The following is an 18,900-nucleotide window of genomic DNA, read 5'->3' as shown; positions in this document are numbered from 1 at the left end:
GGGTGAAAAGTAAATCTACATTTTAGCTGAACCTTAGGTACTTCTGAAAAGCAGTCAGGATTCTGTGTGACCCTACTTGATTTTATTCCTATTGGCAGTTTTGTACACTAAGAGATGGTAAATGCAATTGTTTAGAATAAAATAAAATAGGGAAGAAGAAAAGCAAGCAAGGCAAATATAAAATTCATACTAAGATGGATAAGTGTGGTGTATCATCAGCTTTTCATTGCTTTGGCCAAAATATCCAACAAGAACAAGTTAAAGGAGTAAAAGGTTATTTTGGCTCACAGTTTCAGACATTCAGTTCATGGTTGGCTGACTCCATTGCTTTGGGCCCAAGGTGAAGCACAATATCATGGTGGAAGAGCATGGTGGAGCAAAGCTACTTGACTCATGGTGGACAGGGGGCAGAGATGGAGAAAGAGGAGCCAGGAGACAAGAAGTAATCCCCAAGGGTATGCCCCCAATGACCAACCTCCCAGCTACACCCCACCTGGTTCTTTCAAATTATTAATCCACCAAATGGATGCATCCACTGATGGAGCTACAGCTATCATAATATGTTTATTTTTATTTCTGAACATTCCTGCCGTAACACAGAAGCTTTAGGGATACCTCATATCCAAATCACAACAGTGGGTATGTTGGCAGGTTTCAATCCAAATTAATGAGAATACCAAATGTAAAAGCAAAGAGTCTCAGATTAGATTTTTTAAAATATCAATGTTTACCACAGATACACTACAAATGTCAGGAAAAAGAAATTGAAGGACAGAGCAAGTTAGAAATGCAAACTCTACCCAACAAAGCACTGTGGTTGCTGCTGTCTTAAAAAGGCAAGGAGAACCAGTAAGCAATAAGAGAAAGCATTTAATAATAATGAAAGGGATCAATCCATCAAGAAAACACAAAACATTTACTTAATAATATAACTTCAAAATACATAGAGAAAAATTTCACAGAATTAAAAGAATTAACAAATTCATGATCACATTTTGGTGGTTTTAACATACCTCTTAGTATTTGATAGAACAAGCTAAAAAAACATCAATAAGAAAGACCATCTGAAAATGAAATTAACAAAATTGACCTAGTTGATGCACACAGAAAAACACTGTAACTAATAATTGCAAGATACATATTCAGGAGCACATTCAACATTTAGAAAAGAGCCATATAATGGGCCATTAAGCAAAACTTGAAACATTTCTAAAGTTTAAAATCATACAGAATACAGTTACTAATCACAATGAAATTAAACTAGAAATCTGTAACAAAAAGATACATTAAAAAATCACAGGTTGAAATTAAGCAATGGACTTCTAAATAAACTATAGAATAAAAGTGTTTTGGGGGCTGCAGGTATAGCTCAGTGGTAGAGTGCTTTCCTAGAATGTGCTAGGCTCTGGGTTTGATCCCCAGCACAACAAAAATAAGCAAAAAAAAAAAAAAAAAAAGATGTTACTGTTTGTAGATATCAACAAGCTTGCTCTGGAGAAGTATGGTCCTGGAATAACTAAAATAATCTCAAGAAAAAATTAAAGTGGGCTGAATATAGAGCTGCAGTAATCTAGACAGTATAGTATAGGCAGAGAGAGACACATAGGTCAGTGGAATGGAATTGAGAATCCTTGGCTGGAGGTGTAGCTCAGTGGTAGAGCACTTGCCTACCATGTGTGAGGGCTCTGAGTTCCATCTCAGCAAAAAATAAAAAACAAGAGAATCCAGAAACACATCCACACAACCATGACCAACCAATTCTTGACAAAGGTGCAAATCCAATTCAATGGAGAAAGGAGAGCCTTTTCAGCAGATAGTGGTGGAGCAATTGGATGTAGATATGAACCTTGACACAAATATCACATCTGTATAAAAATTAATTCAATATGTATCATGAGCTTATATAGGGGGGATGATAGCCAACATCTCATTAAGGGGTCCTTCTTCTGCCCAGAATAATCCAAGCCACCCTAAGACTGACAATCTCAAATAATTAGTAAATAACAAAGCACAAATACTCAGAAATACTTACAGAAAGCGAAGCCTCTGATAGATCTAGTCCACATGGAATTAGACAAAGGACAAAATGGTTCTGATGGTTTATTTAAGAGGGGTACATCAAAGTCAGGGATAAGGTTTCAAGGGCAGAGTTTTGCTTCCTGATGTCTTGCAGTCAGTAGGTTGATTGATATCTTGGCAGGTCACACCCATCTCAGGTGCTGTGTGGGATCTTTGCAGAGCTTGAAGGGGAAGTGCACCTGCATCAGGCAGTCAATTCCTGTGTGTGTGTGTGTGGGGGGTTCCACGGGGAGTTCCCAATGCCAGACTTATCCCCTCAGGAGGCTACTATGTGCAACAGTCCACGGAGGGCTTGTGACAAGCTTACATTTAAAATTTTAAACTATGGAGACTTTTAGAGAAACAAAACCCAGAAAATCTTCAGGTTCTTGAGTCAGGCAAAAAAATTCTTATAGCAAAACAAAAAGTACAATCTATAAAAGGGAAAACTAATTAATTGAACATCATCAAAATTAAAATGTGGCTCTGTGAAGGACCTCCTTAAGATGAAAAGACAAACTACATTCTAACAAAAATTATTTGCAAACATACATTTAATAAAAGACTTGAATGCAGAATAGTTAAGTAATTTTCAAAACTACCTCCCCCAATAGGATGACTTTGTCAAGCTTTGTTTTCTGTGACTAGCATTAGGAAAACAACAGGCCATTGCTGGGGATTACTGGAGGGGTCAATTTTAAAATAAGAATTCCAAAGCCCAGCTAGAAGAAGGGTCTTGCCTGAGGTGTCACTAGTTGTTGGCCTAGCTTGGTCCCTGCACCTTGCTGTCACAGCCAGGGCCTGGTCAGAACAAAGGATTGGTAGAGTCTGTGCAGATAGATGGGGCCAGAGTTATCCCACCTGAAATTTGAATGGGAGCCCTCACACCTGCCCCTCAAGGCATGGCTCAGGGTCCCCTCACTTCAGAGCAGGCTGCTTCCTTTGGCAGTTTTGTTGGCTCATTGTCCCCAAGGTGACAGCATGTTCTACTCAGAGGCTAATTCACTGGTCTCCCTGGGGTTCCCCAGAACCTGAGAGCAAGCAGATGACCCAGCCTGACTCTCTTGCAGTGAGCAAAGCCTTCTGGTCCAGAAAGAGTTTAGCAGTTGACATATAAATCTGTACTGAGTCTCGGTGAAGGAGAGACTTGGGCTGTCATCCCAGCTGCCTCCCCAAAACCTATTGCTTTTCATAGGCCCTCTGCCAATCTGTCAAATGCTCCCTTGCTAATAAACTCTTTCCAGGAGGTGGCTCACAAGTTCCTGTCAAGAAAGAGAAGGGATGTGCTGGGGTTGTGGCTCAGTGGTAGAGTGCTGCCTAGCGTTCATGAGGCACTGGGTTCGATCCTCAGCACCACATAAATATAAAATAAAGATATTGTGTCCACCTAAAACTAAAAAATAAATATTTTTTAAGAGAAGGAGAAGCAGAAGCAGAGGAAGAAGAAGAAAGAGAAGGAGGAAAAGTAGGAAGCAGAGAAGGAGGAGAGGGGGAGGAGGAGACAGAGATCTGTATCTTTTTGAAAAACAGGGTAAGGATAGGAGACAGGGAGAAACAACTGAAAGCCCCAACCAGGGATGCCATGGGAAGACATTTTATTTGGGTACCTGGCAATTAGTCTGTATTTTGGGACAAAGGGCTCAAGATTATTGGCCAGAGATGGCATCAGTCTGGGCATCACCTTGCATATCCTATTCCCACTTAGAGTGGTAGAAAGGTCCCTTCCAGCTCACTACCAACAGGTCTTTCTCATTCATTTGGCACCATTGGCAGGTTCCCAGTTTCTATGGTAGTTCTTTCATCAGAACCCCTTTTCTTTAAAATAATAGCATTAGAAAGTGAAGTTCATAATAGGACTGCATCCCTGGGCAACTTCTGCACCAGCTCAACTTGGTTGGAACAAACACAGAGCCAAGGGACATGGAGTTAATGTACAACAGAGAGGCAGCAATGCAGCATTGACAGGGAAGAGACACATCACCATCCCAGCAGCTGGGTTTGCGCTCAAAGTCTCTTTTTCCAGTCCAGATTTTTGGTTGCCATCCTTATGAGGAAGAGGCAAAGGAAAGAACTTTGCAGCAATTATAATGGGGTCCTAGAATGTGACCTTGGTCTTGGATGACTGAGCTCAGAGCTCCTCTCCCCAGGTTGCCAATACCACATAAGGGGCCAGACACTGTCGGCTTTGTATTCTATGGATTCATGAGCAGGAGCCCTTAATCTGGACTCAGTGGAGTCATCCTGGGCAGAAGCAGAAGAATCCGACCCTTTGGCATTCAAAGGCAACTGCACTGGCCCAGATAACTATGGCAACTTAGCAGAACGTGTGCAGGATGGGTCAACAAGGAAAGATTGAGGTAGCCCATGCCCATGAATAGGAGTGTTGCTTGGGATTTGTTACTGAGATTTGTATACTGAAGCTGTAGGTCATTTATTCTTTAAAAAAAATGCATTCAAAATTATTTATATAATTTCATCTATGAAATTTCATAATTTCATCCAAATGATGACTCTTATCAAGTAATTATGTGGTTGAGAACAAAAGGCTACATGAGATGCTCAGAACATGGGTTCTGGAGTTAGGCCATACCATGTTGAATCAAAATGCACCATGTACGGGATGTACAGAATGGATAAACCATGTCATCTCTCTGAGTCTTTATTTCCTTTTTATAAGAATGATCTTCTGAGGTATGTTTGAGGATTATATAAAATATATTTTGAAGCAAGTGGCATAGAAAATGTGCTCAGAAAATATTGACTTATTTAAGAAAATGTTTGCATCACACAATTTATGAATGGCAGAGCTTGGATTTAAATCTACACTTTTGACTGATCTCTAAATATCATGCATGGATGGATTGAAAAACATATATTGTGGCCCACTGTGTGTCAGTCCAAGGATTAGAATATATAACAAGATACACACCACCCGTGTTTCCACTGAATTAGATGGATGAAGAACATGGACATCAGACACCATATATTGGAGTTCAGTCAGGAAAATAGGAGTCACACAAGGTATTTCAAACAGAGGTATTTAACACAGGGGATTGCTTACATATGTGTTTGGGCTAAGAAAACAACCAAAAAAGTTTACTCAGGTATAATACAGGAAAAAAAGCAACATTTTTTTTTCAGAACACTGGGGGTTGGGGGAGAAACCCCATGGAGCTTATGCGTATCTTGGCTCTGTACAGTGGGTACCCAAACTCTGGGCAGAGGACAAGGTCTGGAAGCTGCTGCTTGAATCACTTGGGAGAGGGGAACTCTATCTGCTGCTAGAACTCTGAGAAGTAGACACAAACCAGTCAATGCTAGAACTTCCATAGAGGAAGCCCAAACTGGCAGGTGAAGGAGGTGCTCTTAGAGTGGGATTGGTCCTTATAAGAGGCCGCAGAGAGACCCCTTGCCTCTTTTACCATATGAGGATATATGAGCAAGGAGGTGCCATCTATGAACCTGAAGGCAGGCCTTCAACAGACACAGAATCTATCTGCACTTTGACCTTAAGCCTCCAGAATTATGAGAAATAAATTTCTACTTCTACATGCATTTTAGGATGTTATTTATCTTTATTGTACACAAATATTTACTGTAGAATTATTTGTTGTATCCAAAACATGAAACCAAGCTTAGTGTCCATCATCAACTGATGGATAAATAAATAAAATGTGATAGCCACACAATGGAATACTATTTGGCAATAAAAAGATATTAAATATCCATGCTTTCTACAACATGAATGAAATTTGAAACCTTGGGCTTTGTTAAAGAAGAGTCATTCCATTTGTGTGAAATTTCCAGAACAGGTAAAGTTATGGAGACAAAAAGTAGATACTTAGTTGGGTCGGGATGGGGGAAAAGGAAACACAGATGATGAGTATAGGTTTTCTTTGTTTGTTTGTTTTGACAAGGGACAAAAATGTTCTCAAATTTAGATTATGGTGATAGATGCACAAACTTGGGAATATACTAAAAAATGTGCACTTCAAAATTCAATAACTGGCAAAATAAAAGCAGAGTATCAAAGTTAAAAGAACAGTGAAGGCAGATGCACTGTGGGACTTATCATGTGATGTCACTGTTGCAATTTTAAAATCTGTAGGTTGATTATGTGGGTTTTTTTGTAATTGTTCAGCGAGTAATACACATATTTTGTGCATTTTTTTCACATGTGGGTTATACTTCAAAAAAACTTTTTGAAAGGTATAATAAGCAATGTTCCTGAGGCAGTGACCAAATCTCCAGTAGACTCTGTCCCTATTTCTCACTCCTAGGCATGTGGTGGTAATATGGCAACAGGGAAACCATTTAAAGAAGAGCCATTTTGCTTTCTGAGCCTCTGTATGCCAGATGGAACAACCAAAGTGTCCTGATTGCAGAGCCACATCTTCAGGATACCCTTTCTGTCCCTGGAGGAGACCTCTCCATTTAAGCTCCATTTGTAGGACAGAGGTAAGTGGTCACCCCCTACAGAGACTCTAGCCTGTCTGTGTATCCTAGATTGGGCTGTAACTGAAAGTTCTCTGTGTAACTCAGGCATTTAATTTCCTACCAACTATATTTGGACAAAATAATTTTGCAGACTTGAGGGATTTTTGAGAAAGAAATACTGTGATAAGTTTACATGTTTGGGAGTTGGCAAACACCCCAAATTCCATCTTGGGACAGAGGAACTTAGCCAGTGTCCACTTCATGTGGCTGAAACATTCTCATTTAATTTTTAAAGGCCACTTTATTAAGGTATGTTTGACACACACAGAAAAGCTGCACATATTTAATATATACAACTTAATGAGTTTTTAACTTTAGGGAAAATTTCATTGGGATATTCTGGGCATTGTGGATCCCAAGGTCAGGAGTGTCATTGTTTCCATTCTGTTCCCAGGGATGTGATGCAGTCAGAATCCAGGGACATCTGGGACTCCCTGGGATGACCCACACCAGAGGGTCTACCTAGGGCTTGGCAGATATGAGGGTCTCATTAAAATGTGTGCAATGAGTTACAGGTTTAATTTGCGATTGTAACCAATCCAATTATTAACTCCAGAATCTCATAGATTCTAAGATGCATTTTTATCTTATTTTATTTACATCTTAGCATCTCAGGTTAGGATGTATCTTAAAGCCAGTGACATCTTAAAATTGCCATTGTCCATATACGTCCTGCAGCAATGGTTTTGCCAGCGCCTGTGCAAAGCTGGTAGCTATTCTGGGTGACTGGACAGGACAACCATAGACCTTCGATGTTTCAGTCAATAAGCCATTTAGGGATCAGTGAGATCATTCATATCTTATTTATTTTCCTGAAAATCTTTCGTTGCCATCTTCTGTTATAATCAAGAATGTTCAAGGATCAGAGAGGTTAGCAGTTGGAAGAACTGCACACAGTTTAAGAAACAGTCTACCATTAACATTCCCAGTGACCTGGAATTTAGTGATTTCACTTTAACTTAGTTACTAAAGACCCTATCTCACATATAGCTGCCTTGCAAGGTCCTGGGAATGAGGACTTCAACATATGAATTTAGAGGGGACAAAATTCATCCCATCAGGGCTGGGGTTTTGGCTCAGTGGCAGAGCACTTGCCTAGCATGTGTGAGGCACAACGTTCGATCCTCAGCACCACATAAAAAACTAAGTAAATAAAATAAAGGTATTGTGTCTGACTACAACTGAAAAAATATATTAAAAAAAATTCATCCCATGACAAGATGTAAGAGACCAGAACAAATAAAAAAAAAACAAACAATGCAATAGAAGAAAAATTATCACATAAGAACAAGAAAACTTGAAAAAAAACTAAGGCATTAATTTTAAAGAAGATAACACATCCACCCAACAATAAACACGATATTATTAAAATGAAGTAATCAGAATTAAAAAAAGATCCCTAGAAAGTTAAAACATGACAGTTGAATGGGAAATTCAGTAGAAGGACTGGAAGATAGACTTAAGGAAATTTCCTAGAGAGCAAATCAGGAATACAGGGATGGAAAACAGGATAAAATATATATTTTAAATATTCATTCATATATATATATATANACATCTATATATATATATATATATATGAAGTACCACAGAAAGCATAAAGAGAGGAAATCTGTAGGGAAGGAAAGCACACAGGGAGAAAATCTCTAGGGAAAGAATTCATGAGCTACAGGATATTCCTCTAGTTAAGTTTAAAAAAAAAACAACAACAATGTCTCCAAAGACCATCAGACCGATACTGCTTGACAAACAAGATAAGTTACCAAATCCTGGTTTTTAAAAGCCCCTCAAACAGTGGAGGATGCAAGGAAACCTAAGTGAACCAAATTCTAGAGTGTGATAAGCTTTTCCTAGGAGAGACATCACAGCTGATTTCATCTTGGGTGGAGTGGTGGGAAGAAGAACCCGCTATAGGCAAATCCCTGTGTTCAAGCAGAGAACACAGATTGGAATCTGGAGGATCCCAAGACATGGAGGGAGTTGAATCAGATTAGAAAATTTAGAGATAGACCCAGACATCTTCAATGGCTCTTTAAAAAAAAAAATTCAAGGTGATGAATCAATCCAACAAAGTTAGAAAACTTTTCCTGATTCTTATATAAATTTTTATTAGCACATAATAATTATACAAAATAGTGGGTTTCATTGTAGTGGGGATATTTTTTTATTTTTTTGAGGTTGAGAGAATTGGATAATGGTATGAAAAACAATGAACCTCAGCCAATTTGTGCCAGAGACAAAAATTAATTTGAAATGAATTATTGCCTTAAATGTAAAAGCTAAGATAATAAAACATAGGAAACATGTTTGAAACTTGTCCATTGCTGATGGAAATGCAAAATTGTATGGCTACCCTGGAAGACAGTTTGGTAGTTTCTTATACAATGAAACTTACCGTATGACCTAGCCATAATACTTCTTGGTACTTACCCAAATGAGTTGAAATTTAATCCACACAACAAGCTGCACACACATAATTATAGCAGCTTTTTCATAATTGCCAAACCTTGGAAGCAACCCAGATACCCTTCAGTAGGTGAATGGAGAAATAAACTGTGGTACCGGCAGACAATGGATATGATTCAGTGCTAAAACAAAATCAGTTCTCAAGTCACAAAAAGACATGGAGGAAACTTAAATGCACATGAGTAAGTAAAAGAAGCCAGTCTGAAGAGGTTATGTATTATATAATTCCAATGATAGGACATTCTGGAAATAGCAAAACTATGGAAACAATAAAAATATAGGTGTCTGCCAGGATGTAGGAACTGGGGGAGTAATAAATAAGCAGAGCCTAGAAACTATGCATGATGAGACTCTAATGTCTAGCTACATATCATTATATGTTTGTCAAAAGCAACAAATAGAATGTACCACTACAAGAATGAACCCCAATGTAAAATAAGGACTTTGGGTGGCAATGACTTGTCAATACAGCCTTGCAAATTGTAATAAAAGTAGTGTTGTGGTGAGGGATCTTGACAGTGGGGAAGGCTGTATGTATGTGGAGGAAGAGGTAAGAACCCCTGTATTTTTTGCTCAGTTTTGCTGTGAATTTGAGACTGCTCTTAAAAAAAAAAAAAGACGAAGTCTATTGAAAAATATATTAAACTATAATAAAAACTTGAGAAAAATTTCAAAATGCAACAGATATTATTTGAGGATGCATAGTTCAGGTAGAAGGAATATAGGAAGGGAGGGAATGATGAATGCAAAAGTCCAAGCAAAGGTTGCCTGTTGGTGGGAAGACAAGTGAGGCCCCTCAGGAGGCATGTGGCTACTTCTTCCAAGGGAACTGGTAACGTTCTATTTCTTAGAATGAGTGGTAGGTTTATGGACATTCCTTTTATTATTTTTTTTTTGAAAATGTACATATGCCTTTTATATACTTTATATACATGTGATTCATTTTGTGTTCTTTTTTTTTTTTTTTTCGTGGTGTTTGGGATTGAACCCAGGTCCTTAGGGCCTTGTATGTGATAAGCACATTCTGTGCCACTCAGTGACACTCCTAGTCCCATTTCATGATTTAAAAATAAAGTAGGCAAACATGAATAAGTAGGACTTTGCAATCAGAAAAATCCAAGCTCTCTGCTCCCCACAATCTGGGACATGCTGGCAGTTCCTCTTAAATCACTGGAACTCAGCTTTTTCTTTATGAATTGGGAGAAAATACAAATGCAGCAGCACCAAGCCTGGCCAAGCCTAAGCAGAGGCTGAGATTCGGACAAGTGGGAAATAATGACAGGGAAGGTGAAATTTTTCCTCCCAGGAATAAAAAAAAAAAATTGGCTCAGGGTGAGAAGAGAAAGGAGGATGAATGTTAAGCGTTCCTTGATCTTTGATTCTATTTAATGCACTATGATGACCATCTCATTTTACCTATCTCTCAAAAGAAAAAAATCTGGAACAATTAGATTAACAATGCCTAAGTATGGGAGGGGGAATTTGATAGCCTGTCCCAAAAAGGGCATCCAAAAACACAGTGACCAAATGTGGTCACTCTAATTACAATATTGAGAAGAGATGCCTTGCCTCATGATGCCGTGACACACGACTAAACCAGTCAGGGTCACTCCAAGAGAACTGGGCTGGCACAAAATAATGACAGACAGACAGAGATACATTTTTCTTTGGGTTCTGTGGCAGCCCCTCTGACCCAGCTCCCACCAAAGAGGCAAGGTAGGCAAGAGAGAGAGGGAGGAGCATGTTCTGAACTCTTTTATTGGGGAGAAGCCATTCAAATGAGGCAAGGGGGTTGAGTCTAGCTTTGTGATGTTTTCTAGGTCAGCAGGTTGACTCGACATCTTAGAAGGCCACACCCATCTCATGTGCTGTGTGGGGATCAAAGGCAGAGCCAGTGAAAGGGACACACATGTGCACAGCCCAGACAGAGCAGCACTGTCAGTCCAGTTTGCTTTGTGTGCTCAAAATGCTCACAGCTCACACACAGGGCTCGCCACTCCATGATCCCCGGGAGGCCTGCTCAGCTTCCGCAGGCACCACCATTGTTCCCTGGATGGGCACCTCACTAAGTCACTGTGCTGCTGCTCACACAACACAGGCCTGAGAGTCAAAATGTGTGTGTTAGAGAGAGAGAAATGAGTGGGGTGGTGGGGGAGAGGTGGGCAAGAGGGAGAGATTGAGAGAGTGAGGGCAGGAGAGGAGTCAGGGCACAACTGGGGAGCCCTTGGGAACCAGGGGATCTCCGAGAAACAAAACGTCCCCCTTCTCCCACTTCCCTTGCTCTTTCTGGCTATGTTCCTTCCACTACCTTCCACCCAGGTCCCTTCTCTGCCCCACCTTGGATTGGCTCCTTGGTCTCTTTTCCTATCAGAAGAAAAAGAGAGGATGCCTCATGAGTATGATGCAATCAAATCTGTCCAACTAAGATCCTGGGGGAGGACCGAGGTGGTGTCAGAGGAAGGTAGAGGGAGGAACAAGAGGAAGAGACTGGAAGAGGGGGAGCAGCAGGAGGGGAAAGAAGACAAATGGAGTTCATAGAAATCGCTCCCACGTCGGCTTCCCCAAAGACTTGGCTAGGGGCCAGCCAAAGCCGGGGCTATCTGTGGGTACAGTTACAGGCTATCAAACTCTCCTTCTCTGGACCCTCTGCAAGAAACTTGTTGCACAGGTCCTGCCAGGTTGCTCTTATGCTCTATCATTTATTGTGGTATGCGGGGGTTTCCGTGGGTCCCCCTGAAGATCCCTGGCGTGTGTGTGGCCACCTGGTTTGGGGGAATGTGTTTTATTAAGGTGAAAATATTTCCGGACGAGACTTACCGAGCCTCTTCGAAGGCAAGCACCAGCTTGGCCTCAGTTCAAGGTTCTCCCAGTTCCCGCCCCGCTTCACAGTCCCACCAGGCGACTTCAATGGCTCTGCCCTTGGCCCTTGGTAACACCAGTGAGGAGAGGTTGATGCCTGGCACGCCTGCTCTGAGAGTGCACACTGAGCTGCAGAAAGGTGCGTGGAGGTGACCTTCCGTGCGTGTGGACTCTGTGGGGCCCCTGGCGGGGGCAGAGGGTACTATAGGGGTTGGGAAAGCAATGAGAAGGTGAAGACCAGGGACACCCGCACACTGGGTCGGGCCTCTAAGAAAGTGGCTTGAATCGGGGTTTGGGTTCCATGTGAAACCCCAATAGCAGGCGCGCGTCCTAGGATCCCACTTTTTGTAGCTCGAAGGTCTCCTCCGCCTCCGCAGCCTGCACAGGGATGGAGGGTGGTTGCTGGGGAGAGGTGTTCCTTGGGAGAAATAAGGCGGGGAGAACCAAGAAATCAGGTCCATGGGACAAAGAGACACAAAGGAATGGATTTCTCCCCTCCTGTTCTTGGCAACAACCTTATTGCAGAGGCTCCAGGGAGGGGGAATTTGATAGCCTGTAACTGTACCCACAGATAGCCCCGGCTTTGGCTGGCCCTTAGCCAAGTCTTTGGGGGAGCCGACGTGGGAGCGATTTCTGTGAACTCCATTTGTCTTCTTTCCCCTCCTGCTGCTCCCCCTTTTCCAGACTCCTCCCCTTATTCCTCCCTCTACCTTCCTCTGGCACCACCTCTGTCCTCCCACAGGATCTTAGTTGGACAGGTTTGATTTCATTATACTGGTGAGGCATCTTCCCAAGGTCCTGCCAGGTCTCTCTTTTGTTCTATTATTTTCCTCTTAATTCCTCCTCATCCACTCCCCAGCTGAGAAGACCAATCTACATATTTAACACATGTCTTTGTTGTCCAGTTCCACCTTTAAATATAGTGTTGTTTTGAGCCTTAATTACATGAAAGTATTGTGTCAAAATTTTATTCCATTATTTGCATTTTAAATTCAACAGTGTTTTTGAAAACAGCTTATGGAGATATAGTCATTGTACAGAAAACTGCCCATATTTAAAGCATACGACTTGGTAATACTAATTGACGTATGCATATGCTTATGTTTTGACATATATAAACACCCATAAAACCATCACCACAATCTGTAATGAACATGTTTTTCTTCTCGAAAGTTTCCTCCAATGTACTCCTTCTCCATGTACCTCTCTGAACCTACCTTTTGTCCAATCACTGACCAGTCAATACATTAATTTGAATTTTCTAGAATATTATATAAATGAAATCATACACTGTACTTTTAAAAAATGTGGCTTCCTTCATTCAGTGATTGTATTGAGATTCATTCATATTGTGGCATGTATCAATAGTTCATTATTTTAAATTGTCAAGTAAGTAATTCATTGTACATTGTGTATTCTACAATTTGTGTATTCATTCATCTGTTGATGGACATTTGGGTTGTTTTCAGTTTGAGGTCATTTCAAATAAAGCTGCCATGATCATTCATTTATAAGTCTTCCTATGGACATATGCTTTCATCACTTAAGAGTGGAATAACTGAGTAGGTGCATGTTTAACCTTTTAAAAAACGGCTAAAATGATTGCAAAGTGGTTGTATTGTTTTATATTCTTACTTGCAGTGTGTGAAAATTCCAGTTCCTCCACATCCTCACCAACATTTGGTTAATGTTTTATCTGCTTTCAAGAATTTCTAATAGGTATGTAGTAGTTATTTCATTGTGGCTTTAAATTTTCATTTCCCCAAAAACTAATAACATTGAGCATTTTTAAAATCTTGAGTTCCATCTGCATGTCTTGTTTTGTAACATGTCTATTCTAATCGTTTGTTCAATTTTTTAAATAATTAGGTTGTGTGTTTCTTTATGTGTTTGTCTTAGGTGTGTGTATTTTATTGTAGTGAAATATATATAGCATAAACATCACCATTTTAGCCATTTTTAAGGGGACAATTGAGTAGCATTAAGTGCATTCACAGTGTTGTGCAACCATCACTGTTATCTATTTCCAAAGCTTGTCTTCATCCTACACAGAAACTCTATGCCTGTTAAGCAGTAACCTTGGTCCCTTCTATCCCCAACCCTTCATGATCTCTGTTCTGCATATTGGGTCATGTGCTAGTTCTGTTTAACATTTTGAGAAACTGCCATACTTTTCCAAAGAGGCCAGAGGATTTAACTTTCCCACCAGCAATGTATAGGGGTTGTAATTTCTCCGTATCTTCACCAACATTTGTTATTTTCTGTTTCTTGATAGCAGCCTTCCTAATAGTTGTGAGGTGATATCTCACTGTACTTTTGATTTACATGTCTCTGATGATTAGTGATGTTGAGAATCCCTTCCTGTGCTTAATTAGCCATTTGAGTATCTTCTATGAAGAAATGTCTATTCAAGCTTTTGCTCATTTTTTAATTGAACTACTATTGATTTTTGAGAATTCTTTATATATTTTGGATACAAGTACACTATCCGATATATGTTCTGCAAAAATGTTCCTCTAAACTGTGCCTAGTCTTTTCATTCATTAGCAGTGTTTTTATTGAAGAGCAAATTTTTAATTTCAATGAAGTCAGTTTATCAATTTTTTTCATGGATTATTCTTTAGGTGTTACATGTATGAAATCTGCCTAAACCAAGATCATAGTGATTTTCCCTGTGTTTTCTTCTAGAAGTCTCAGAGTTTTTTTTTTTTTTACATTTAAGTCTATGATACATTTTGACTAATTTGATATATGATGCAATATATATATATATGCATAGAAATGCAACTGAAATTATATATATATATATATATATATATATATATTACCCTGCAACCTCTCTGAACTTACTTATGGTAAATTTTTAGTGGACTCAGGATTTTCTACAAAGATGATCATATATATATATATATTTCCCCCCGCCTTTGGATATCATTGTCAGATGGCTCTCCTAGTCCCTCTTCAGACAGACAGGATGATGAAGTTACATTTTCAATAATGGGGCCTTTAAAAAATTCTGTTTATACTTTATTTTTTAATTTTTAAAAATTTATTCTTTTTAGATCTACACCACAGTAGCGTGTATTTTGACATATTATACATCCATGGAGTATAACTTATTCTAATTAGGATCTCATTCTTGTGGTTGAACATGATGTAGAGTTACACTGGTCCTGTATTCATATATGAACGTAGGAAAGTGTCCAATTCAATGTACTCTTTCCCATTCCCAACCCCTCTCCCTTCCCTTTATTGGATTAGACAAAGGGGAACATGGGGACTTTGAGGGCCAGGGGCATGCAGCTCTGAGGCAGGCCAACATCCCAGTGGGGTAGCCTTGGGGAGGGGGGAGAACTAAGATGTTGGGGAGGAATAGGGCTAGGGAAACATCAGAAGCAATGCTGATTGACAAGTAGTAGCTAGACTAAAAAAAAAATCAGGGTTTAAAGGTTATCTTGGACTTGTTCTACAATATGTACAATTATTCTTGGACTTGTTCTATAAATATAAAAAAAAAAAGGGCCTGATTGGGTGAATAGAAATGGAGGAACACAGGAATTTTTGGACAGTGGCTATTCCCAGAGACAGGATATTGATTTGTCGTGAAACAGATCTTGTCAGTACCCCAGAATTCAGAGGGGAATACACAGACCCCTCAGGGAGAGGTTGGCAAGATTCATTCAGGAGATTAGGATGCTGGCCAGGTGGTCTGATTTAGGTTGGGATCCAGACTCAGGAGGGAAGAGGTGAAATAAAAATTGGGGAAATGGGGCTTTGAAGGAGGGAAGCAATCCATACCTGTTTTCCACACCAATCCTGGTTTAGGAAGATAGGACTGATGTTGGGTGCCCCCTGCTGGAAGGAAGGGGCATCTTATTGGCTGTCATGGAAGTAAGTTAGTCATTTAAGGAACCAAGTGAATTTATATTAGTCCACCTTTATTTGTGGTTTTGCTGTTTGTGGTTTCAGTTAACCTTGGTCATTTGTGATACAAAAAATATTAAAATATTTTTAAAATATTAAAATGAAAATTTCAGAAATGAACAACTCATGAGTTTTAGTTGCTTTGCCAGTCTGTGTAAGGTGATGGAAACTTGCACTGACCTGCACCATCCCATAGGGAATGTGAACTGTCTCTTTGTCCAGTGTATCTAGGGTGTATAAACTTCCCAGGACTAAGTCACTTAGTATCTATTTCAGTTATCAGACCTACTGTCAAGGTATCAAAGTGCTTGTGTTCTATAATAAGAGATTTGGAAGAGAGAGTGAGCAAGAAAGCACATTCACATAACTTTTACTACACTTTGTTGTTATAATTATTCTATTATTAGTTATTGTTAGGTCTCTCTTACTGTGCCTAATTTATAAACTGAACTTTAGCATAGCACATACACACATATCTGATATATATATCCTCTTTTCCTTTATATGTATATGGAAAAAAATGTATAGGGTTTGGTGCTAGCCACAGTTTCAGACATTCACTGGGACTCTTGGAGCATATCCCCCAAGGATAATAGGAGCCTGTCATGGTGGAATTCTCTCTCTGGATCATCAATCTTTCTTCTGCATTGAGTAATCTTTAGAGTTACAGGACGTCTTCCACCTATGAACAGAGCAAGTTTACACATAGGTCTTGGTACCTGATTATACCAATCACCAGCTAAAGTAAGCCCTAAGTGGGGAATTTAAGAAGGTCAAGTTTATTCTAAGTGCCCTCAGTCCTCTTTGTCCTCTGCCCAGTCTGACTTTGGGCTCTGAGTTCGGGCTTTGAACATGGCTGCACTGAGCCCAATTTGTGCAGCTTTAGGGGCAGTCTGCTCTCAACAGCATGAATGCCCAGAATGATGGCTGCCTTCATCCAAACAGGACAGCTGTGTGTGCCTTGCCCAAGTGAGTCAAGATAATCAGCCTTCTTGAAAACATGATTTATTGAAAACATGACCAGTTCTAAAAAACATGATTGGAAAAGATCAATGAAATTAGAGCTGTTCACAGGAGGCAGGTGGGCAAGCTGGAAAGTTTAGAGCTCTGTCAGTTGGAAGCATGGCATGTTGCTTGGACCTGCAACCTGTGACCTGGAAGTTGAGTTATCCTTTCCTCAGCATCCTCAAGCTTCACAATGCCATTGCTATCCTCAGGGACTTTGGTTGCTTGCTGTGTTGTTTGTGATCTCTTCTGAAATCTTTCTCCTTCTTCTGTGAAATGATATTAAGCCCCACCATTCCACAAAATTAGGACAAGGCATTTTGTGCGTAAAATGAAGTGAGATCACAGCAACAATAAAGGCTTAAAAAACACTGAAATAAAAGCTACACAACATAAAATTTGCCATTTAAAAAATTTTAAGTTTAGTGGCAGTTAAGTACATCACATTAGTGTGCAACCATCACCAATATCCATCTCCAGAACTTTGTCATCACTCCAAACTTAAACTCTATATGCACTAAACACAATTTTCCCCCTATACCAGCCTCTGGAAACCAAAGTTCTACTTATGTATTTATAAATTTGACTATTCTGGGTTACTTCTATAAGGGGAATCATACAGTATGTTTTTTTGTGACTGGTGTATTCACTTAGCATAATGTTCTCAAGGCTCTATGTTGTAGTGTGTGTCAGAATTTCCTTCTTTTTAAAGGCTGAATCATGTCCTACTGTATGTGTGTGCCCCATTTTGTTTATCCCCTCATCCACTGATGAACAATTGGTTTGCTTCCACCTTTTTGCAGCTGTGAATAAAGCTGCTCTAAACATGAGTGTGCAAATATCTGTTTGAGTCTCTGTTTTTAATTATTTTAGATACATAGTAAGTGAAGCCTGGTGTGGTGGTGCATGCCTGTATTTCCAGTGACGCAGGAGACTGAGGCAAGAGGATCACATGTTCAAAGCCAGCCTTAGCAACTTAAAGCAAGGCCCTAAGCAACTTAGCAAGACCCTGTCTATAAATAAATAAATAAAATAAAAATCTCTGGGATGTGGCTCAGTGGTTAAGCACACTGAATTCAACCCCCCTGGTACAAAAAAAAAAAAAAGTGGAATTGATGGACTCTTAAGTTTAATTGTTTTTTTCAGGACAGCTATACTGTTTTACACAGCAGATGTATAATTTTACATGCCCATATAATTGTTTCCTTACTCATGTCTTTCCTCACCAGATAAAGCAGAGAGCAGTGGTTATTTTTGCATCTCTCAATCCCCAGCACCTGAAAGAGTGTTTAATTTATAAGAGAAGCTTCTGTAGTAGACTGCGGGGGAAAAAAGGGTGCAATTCACGTGCTATTGACTCCTCATTTGGTATCTCAGTTCATGGCACATAAAAAATAGGCACTAATAAAGGTATTGAAGAAACTAAAGCACGAATGAATTAATCAATGCAGTTACTATTGCTTTTTCCTTGACCTTTGAGGATAAATGCTTTTTATAAGTTAAGCTACTAGGTTAAATATAAACCCCTGGCCACTAGAAGTTTCACTTATTGCTACCACAGAGGTGCTGGATTCCCATAGTGGATTTATAAAGCCCATTTTAATTGAGACCACTTTGAGATATGTCAGACATATATGATATGTCCCACAACATAGGATGACTGGGCTCTTCTCTGGGGATGGTGTGATAACCATCATCAGGAAGTGTCTGTGTCCCTTGCAGGAAGTAGACTTTCTGCAAGGATAAGATCAACTTTTCAAAAACTCAAATTATTACTTTATCAAATGCTTTTCTGATATTTCCCAACTAACTTATCTTGAGAAGTTCATCAGGAAGTTGAATTGCCTAAAACCATACAGTATATGGGTGCTGAAGGACTTCAGTGCATTTTGGCAATGCTAGTCTTCAAAACAGTAGTTGTATTCAGTGTTATGTGCTTTGCAGGGCTGACTTTCTCTTTTGTCCAGGCATTTGAAGACAACTTAAAATTTTGAAAAATAAATCATATTCTCTGCTAGTAAGTCATCATGAACTCCAGCAGAGATTGCTGTTAGGCTCCATGATTTGCAGAAGCATACGGCAAATCATGTC

This window comes from Marmota marmota, unplaced genomic scaffold (assembly GCF_001458135.2).
Source record: "Marmota marmota marmota unplaced genomic scaffold, marMar, whole genome shotgun sequence".
NCBI classification, from domain to species: Eukaryota; Metazoa; Chordata; class Mammalia; order Rodentia; family Sciuridae; genus Marmota; species Marmota marmota.
This window is presented reverse-complemented; position numbering follows the sequence as displayed.